Raw genomic sequence first — 8,294 nt, 5'->3', positions numbered from 1 at the left:
TTCGTGAGTGGAAATTGAAGGGAAATTGTGAATGATTTGAAGGGACTACCTGCCAGTTTCTTCTCTTTTCAATGTTAGTTGCCCAAGAGACAGGTTTTCCTGTGAGTGGACAGGTTAGTCTTTTCTGTTCAAGAATGAAGCATGAAGAATCCGACTGTCTCAGAAAGCTACTTACCTTCACGAATTCCAGCTTTGTCAGTAATAATACAAATAATTTGATGTTGCTTGGCTGACTCCTAGTCCAGGTTTTGATAGATTTAAATACTAATTATAGAGAACCCTTGCTTCCATCCTTCATGTTCTCAGGTCGAATGACCTTGTCAGCACATCTTCATGAGTCTCTTTCCAACTCCTCACTTGCCTTGATGTACAGTTGTGAATACATTATGGCTATTCCTGAAGCTTAGATGTCTCAAATAATTTTATCACCCTTTTCTATTTTTCAGATAGGGACATGGTTTGGAAGCAGTTTGCTCAAATTCCAGATCAACAATGTCCAACATGGGAAACAACCCCAAGGATGCACACATGGGAAAGTATAGAGGAGGAAGATGATTGCAGGGAGTGGAGGAAGCCCTGCCTGGACTTGTGCATTGTACGTGGGAACAGCCATCTCAAAATCTAAGGCTTTGAACTTATGGGAAATTGACAGAGTCATTTTCAAGAAGAAGAATGGCAAAGCTGTTTTTAGGAGTCTGAGTCTAAGTGATTATGGATGATTGAATAGTGTGTGTAAATACTAGCAACTGCACTTTCTTTGTCCAGGATGTGTACAGCCTGTGATGCTCAACCATAGAGATCTCCTACCAAGATTAGCTGACCCCTCTTTCTGTAATTAATAAATACTTTGAAGTCTTGTGTTTCAGAGACAACAAACTCCTTCCTAATTTGTTTCACTGTGTGTGTATACTTGTGTTTGTCTCATCCCCTTCCCACTCCATTTAATTGTTTGTTTGTTTATTCACTTTACATATCCACAGCAGGCCCCCACTCCTCCCAGTCCTCCCCTTACACAGCCTCTCCCCTTCTACCCTTCTCCTTTGAGAAGCAGAAGCCCCTTTCCCTCCCTGTACCAATCAACCACAGCACATCAAGTCACTGCAGAACTAGGCACATCCTTTCCCACTGAGGCTAGACTATCCGTTCTGTATCAGCCCCTTGTCAGGGGTTCAGGATGTATGAGATGATACTACAGAAAGAGAAGCTTTTGTATCAAATTATAATGTCTTCCTGATTTTTCTTTTTAAAGCAGAATAAGACTGATACACAGGTGTTTTCAGTGCAATGAACAAAAAGGTGAATTGTAACTGCTATATAAGAATAGGGCAGAATAAAAAAACATATACCACACATTAAAAACTATAATAGGCCAATTAAATAATTATTATTAGTAATAAAATGCTATTAAAAGTAGTATTTGTAAGAGCTCTGTGAATTGGTGGCTATGATTGGTAGCTGGTAAAGATACTGATGATGCCAAGGATTATAGGATTGAAGAATTGCAGAAACATGAAGAAAAGGCTTAGATCAGTCACTTTCCATATAACTGCATTTTCTACACCATACACTTCTATGTGCTTAATTATTTCAAGTCTGTTTAGCTATATAAAGAGTGGCCACAGGGTCAATAAAGACCCTCTATTTACAGGTGGGCATGTGATGCTGGTCTTCAACACAGAGATTAATGGGGAGCCGAGATAAAGGGGTCTTTCTCTTCTTTTGTTCTTTTTAAAATTGAACATTTTATTTATTTACATTTCAACTGTTATCCCTTTTCCCGGTTTCTCCTCCTCAAACCCCCTATCCCTCTGCTTCTATGATGGTGCTCCCACAGCTATCCACCCATTCTCACTTCACTGCCCTAGATGTACTGTAGGGGTACACTGGGGCATCGAGCCTTCACAGGACCAAGGGCCTCTCCTCCCATTGATGTCCCACAAGGGCATCCTCTGCTACAAATGCAGCTGGAGCCGTGGATCCCTCCATGTGTACTCTTTTGTGGTTTAGTCTCTAGGAGCTCTGGGTGTCTCATTGATTGGTATTGTTGTTCTTGCTGTCCTTTCCCTACCTTTTCCATTGGGGTCTGCAGCTCAGACCAATGATTGGCTGTAAGCATCCTCATCTGTATTTGACAGACTCTGGCAGAGCCGTTCTGGAGACAGCTATATTAGGCTCCTGTGAGCAAGGACTTCTTGACATCTGCAATAGTGTCTGGGTTTTGTGTCTGTATATGAGATGGATTCCCAGGTGGGGCAGTCTCTGGATGGCCTTTCCTTCAGTCTCTGCTCAACACATTGAATCTGTAATTCCTTTAGACAGGAGCAATTATGGAATAAAAATTTGGAGATGAGTTGGTGGCCCTATCGCCTAATTGGGGGCCTTGTCTAACCTCTGGATATGGTCTCTACCAGTTCTCCCTTCCTTTTTTGGGGTATTTCAGATAATTTCACCCAATTGGGTCCTGGGAGCCTCTTGTTTCCTGGCATCTGGGACTTTCTGGTAGCTACCGCCAGTTCCCCATCCCCCATTGCTACATATCTGTTCAATTTCCTGACCTTCTATATATCATATCTGTCTCCTTCCATAGCTGATTCTGCTCACTTTTCCCCCTCCCGCTTCTCTCTTCCTCCTGAGTCCTTCCTGCCTGTAACTCCTGTGAATATTTTGTTGTCCCTTCTAAGGACTGAAGCATCCACACTTTGGTCTTCCTTCTTCTTGAGCTTCATATGGTCTGTGAGTTGTATCATGGATATTCCAAGCTTTCTGCCTAGTATGCACTTATCAGTGAGTACATACCACTGGTGTTCTTTTGTGACTGGGTTACCTCACTCAGGATGATATTTTTCTAGTTCCATCCATTTAGTGCAAATTTCATGAAGTTATGGTTTTTAATAGCCAAGTAGTACTCCATTGTGTAAATGTACCACATTTTATGTATCCATTCTTCTGTTGAAATACATCTGGGTTCTTTCCAGCGTCTGGATATTATAAATAAGGCTGCTGTGAACATAGTGGAGCATGTGTCTTCATTGTACTTGGAGCATCTTAAGGGTATATGTCCACAAGTGGTATAGATGGGTCCTCATGTTGTACTATGTCCAATTTTCTCAGGAACCGCCAGACTTATTTCCAGATTGGTTATACTAGCTTTCAATCCTATCAACAATGGAGGAGTGTTCCTCTTTCTCCACATCCTTGACAGTATCTACTATCACCTGAGTTTTTTATCTTATCCATTCTGATTGGTGTGAGGTGGAATCTCAGGGTTGTTTTAATTTGCATTTCCCTGATGAGTAAGTAAGGATTTTGAACATTTCTTTAGGTGTTTCGGAGCCATTCAATATTCCTCAGCTGAGAATTCTTTGTTTAGCTCTGTACCCCAATTTTTAAATAGGATTATTTGGTTCTCTGGAGTCTAACTTCTTGAGTTCTTTGTATATTTTGGATGTTAGCTCTTTATCAGATGTAGGATTGGTAAAGATCTTTCCCCAGTCTGTTGGTTGCCATTTTGTCCTAATGACAGGGTCATTTGCCTTACAGAAGCTTTTCAATTTTATGAGGTCCCATTTGTTGATTGTTGATATAGAGATGAAGCCATTGGTGTTCTGTTCAGGAAATTTTCGTTTTCAAGGCTTTTCCCACATATTCTTTTGTTAGTTTGAATGTATCTGGTTTTATGTGGAGTTCCTTGATCTTGATCTTTGACTTGAGCTTTGTACAAGGAAATAAGAATGTTTCCATTTGCATTCTTTAACAAGGTGACAGCCAGTAGAACCAGCACTATTTGTTGAAAATGCTGTCTCTTTTTCCTCTGGATTGTTTTAGATCCCTTTGTCAAACCATAGGTGTGTGGGTTCATTTCTGGGCCTTCAGTTCTATTATTCATCTACTTGCCTGTCTCTGTACCAATACCTTACACCTTTTTTTTTTTTCACTATTGCTCTGTAATCGAGCTTGAGGTCAGGCATGGTGATTCCCCTAGAAGTTCTTTTATGGTTGAGGATAGTTTTCACTATCCTGGGTTTTTTGTTATTCCAAATGAATTTGCAAATTGCTCTAACTCTATGAAGAACTGAGTTGAAATTTTGATGGGGATTGCATTGAATCTGTAGATTGCTTTTGACAAAATGGCCATTTTTACTATATTAATCCTGCCAATCCATGAGCATGAGAGAGCTCTCCATCTTCTGAGATCTTCTTCAATGTCTTTCTTTAGAGACTTGAAGTTCTTGTAGACAGATCTTTCACTTGCTTTGTTAGAGACACTTTGAGGTATTTTATATTACTTATGACTATCATGAAGGATATTGTTTCCCTACTTTTTTTCTCAGCCTGTTTATCCTTTGAGTAGAGGAAGGCTACTGATTTGTTTGAGCTAATTTTATATCCACCCACTTTCTTGAAATTGTTTAGCAGGTTTAGTAGTTCTGTGGTGGAACTTTTGAGGCCCCTTAAGTATACTATCATATCATCTGCAAATGGTGATATTCCTCTTTCAAATTTACATCCCTTTAGCCTCCTTTTGTTGTCTGATTGCTCTGGCTAGGACTTCAATTACTATTTTGCATAAGTAGGGAAAGAGTGGGCAGCCTTGTCTAGTTCTTTATTTTAGTGGGATTGCTTCAAGTTTCTCTCCATTTAGTTTGATGTTGGCTACTGGTTTGCTGTATATGGCTTTTACTATGTTTAGGTGTAGGTCTTGAATTTCTGATCTTGCTGAGACTTTTACCATGACAGGGTGTTGAATTTTGTCAAATGCTTTCTCAGCATCTAATGAGATGATCATATGGTTTTATTCCTTTGAGTTTGTTTATTTAGTGGATTACATTGATGGATTTCTGAATATTAACCATCCCTGCATCCGTGGGATGAAGCCTACTTGATCATAATGATCATCGTTTTGATGTGTTCTTGGATTCGGTTTGCGAGAATTTTGTTGAGTGATTGCATCAATATTCATAAGGGAAATTGTCTGAAATTTTCTTTCTTCATTTGTTCTTTGTGATTTAGGGATAAGCATAATTGTGGCTTCATAGAAGGAATTGGGTGTTGTTCTTTCTGTTCCTATTTTGTGCAATAATTTGGTTAGGAGACTTTTAATGACTGCTTCTACTTCTTTAGGAGTTATGGAACTGCATAAATGGTTTATTTGATCCTGATTTAATTTGGGTACCTGGTATCTGCCTAGAAAATTGTCCATTTCAATCAGATTATCCAGTTTTGTTGAGTACAGGCTTTTGTAGTACGATCTGTTGATTTTTATTTTTTTGAATTTCCTCAGTTTCTGTCCTTATATCTCCCCTTTCCTTTCTGATTTTGTTAATTTTGATATTCTCTCTGAGCCCTCTGGTTTTTCTGGCTAAGGGTTTAATCTATCTTCTTGATTTTTCTCAAAGACCCAGCTCATGGTTTGGTTGATTCTTTGTATAGTTCTTTATACTTCTACTTGTTTGATTTCAGGTCGCTGTTTGATTATTTCCTGCCTCTTAGGTGTATTTGCTTCTTTTCGTTCTAGAGCTTTTAGGTGTGCTGTCAATCTGCTACTGTATCCTCTCTCCAGTTTCTTTTTGGAGACACTCAGAGCTATGAGTTTTCTTTTTTTCTTTTTTTTTTGTTCAAGGTCTCATTATTTATTTGTTACTCTTAAAAGACTTATTTTTGACTGGACTCAGATTTAGAAGTAGAAGCTCTCAGCGAGGACAGCCTACATCTCTTGGTAATCTGTTCCTGGCACTTTTCTTTGGCTTCCTTCATTCTCTTGGCCAAAAGTTTGGCGTACTCTGCAGCCTCCTCCTTGTTTTTCTTAGTATGTTGCTTCATCAGAGCACTATGTTGGCTATGTTGCAGAACACGGGGAGTAACAAGACGCTGAATCTTGGGCGCTTTGGTCCTGGGCTTCTTACCTTCTTTGTTTAAGGGCTTTCTGACAACATACTGGTGGACATCATCTTCTTTGGAGAGATTAAAAAGCTTTCTGATTCTACTAGCTCTTTTAGGTCCCAACCGACGAGGCATAGTAGTATCTGTCAGTCCCGGAAAATCCTTCTTTCCGTTTTTTACAATAACCAAGTTGAGAACACTCAAGTTGGCATCCACAATGCATCCGCCGACAGACTTGCGCTTCCTCTCTCCAGTTCTCCTTGGTCTATAACAAGAATGCCCCTTACTCAACAGCAGGCGCACTCTGCCATGGGGCAAAACGCCTTGCTTCATGGGAAAACCTTGTTTGTCATTCCCACCGCTGATCCGGACCACATAACCCTTCCACTCTTCACCAAGAGCATCAGCAGCTACTTATGTGGCCATGTGCTACTCATAGAACATACGAAGCTTGCGGTCATCATCCACTTCTATGAGTTTCTGACAGCCAGTGGCAGGGAAAGAGGTATTCAGCTTTATCTTGACACAGTCGACTGCCTCGAGTTTTCTTCTCATGCACTGCTTTCATTGTGTCCCATAGGTTTGGGTACATTGTGCCTTCCTTTTCATTAAATTCTAAAAAAGTCTTTAGTATTTCTTTATTTTTCTTCCTTGACCATGTTATCATTGAGTAATGCATTGTTCGGCTTTCATGTGTATGTGGGCTTTCTATCAATTTTTTTGGGTATTGAAGACCAGTCTTAGTCCATGGTGGTATGATAGGGTGCATGGGATTATTTCAATCTTCTTGTATCTTTTGAGGCCTGTTTTGTGACCAATTATTTGGTCAATTTTGGACAAGCTAGGATAACATGCTGAGATAAAGCTATATTCTTTTGTTTTAGGATGAAATGTTTTATATATATATATATATATATATATATATATATATATATTTATCTTGAATCCATTTGTTAGTTTCTTATGTTAGTTTCTCTGTAACTCTGTTTAGTTCCTGTTTCTATGATCTGTCCATTGATGAGTGTGTGTGGGATAATGTCACAGGTGAGGCAGGTACAAGATAGAAGGAGGCCTGTCATTGGATGAGAAGGAAGGATGGGTAGGAGAAAAGTTTGAAGGAAGAGGAGGAGACTGGAACAGAAAGAAGAAGAGACAAGAGGGACAGGGACAACAATGGAGGCTGACATTAAGATTGTACTCTGTGTATTTGCAGGTTGTTATTAATGTTCTTAAGGGATGAATGTTACTGGGCTTTGTATGTTTAGGTGGGCAATTATATCTTGTCAATTGGGCCAAAGGTTATTGTGTTGTGTGTTTTTTCATGTGTAGATTTAAGTGTAATGGAGTGTGGGGCGGCTGGTCTGGGCCACCATGGAAACCTGCCTTGGGAACTAGATAGGTAGAGTGTGATATGGGATGGAGCAAAGCAGGTGAGAGACTTTGCTGACAGACAATTAAGATATCCAGCAGATATCTTGGGGCACTGCGGTGCAGGACCTAGTGGGGGATAAAAGACAACTATACGTTTTTTATTTTTTATATTTTTACAACAATAAGAGTGGTGTGTTGAAGTCTTCTTGTGGTGCAATGTATGCTTTGAGCTTTAGTAAAGTTTCTTTTATGAATGTGGGTGTCCTTGCATTTGGAGCATAGATATTCAGAATTGAGAGTTCATCTTGGTAGAATTTTCCTTTGATGAGTGTGAAGTAGCATCCTTTTTTATCTCTTTTGGTAACTTTTGACTTAAATTCGATTTTATTTGTTAAGAGAAAAGCTACTCCAGCTTGTTTCTTGAGACCATTTGCTTAGAAAATTGTTTTCCAGCCATTTACTCTGAGGTAGAGCCTGTCTTTGTCACTGAGGTGTGTTTCCTGTATGCAGTAAAATTCTGGGTCCCATTTATGTGTCTAGTCTGTTATTCTATGTCTTTTTATTGGGGAACTGAATCCATTGATGTTGAGTGATTTTAGGGACAAATCATTGTTGGTCCCTGTTATTTTGTTGTTAGAGGTGGAATTATGTTTGTCTAGCTATCTTCTTTTGGAATAGTTGAAAGAATATTTCTTTCTTGCTTTTTCTGGGGTGTGGTTTCCCTCCTTGTGGTGGATGTTTCCATCTATTATCTTTATAGGGCTGGATTGTTGGAAAGATATTGTGTATATTTGGTTTTGTCATAGAATATCTTGGTTTTTTCATCTATGTTAATTGATAGTTTTGCTGGATATAGTAGCCTGTACCAGCATTTGTGTAGTGTTTGGGTCTGTATGACATCTGCCCAGGATCTTCTAACTTTTAGAGTTTCTGGTGGGAAGTCTGGTGTAATTCTGATAGGTCTACCTTCATATGTTACTTGACCTTATTCATTACTGCTTTTAATATTCTTTCTTTCATTGTGCATTTGGTGTTTTAAGTAT

General features: G+C 39.3%; 1 pseudogene; it reads right to left on the bottom strand.

Annotated features, from left to right (window-relative positions):
* Positions 1-5,659: 5,659 nt before the first annotated feature.
* Positions 5,660-6,339, bottom strand: Rps6-ps10 (ribosomal protein S6, pseudogene 10; annotated as a pseudogene).
* Between the last annotated feature and the right edge of the window lie 1,955 nt (positions 6,340-8,294).

Source organism: Rattus norvegicus, chromosome 5 (genome assembly GCF_021556685.1).
Source record: "Rattus norvegicus strain SHRSP/BbbUtx chromosome 5, alternate assembly SHRSP_T2T, whole genome shotgun sequence".
NCBI lineage: Eukaryota > Metazoa > Chordata > Mammalia > Rodentia > Muridae > Rattus > Rattus norvegicus.
Note: the sequence above shows the minus strand (reverse complement) of the source record. Positions and strands in the feature narration are given on the sequence as shown.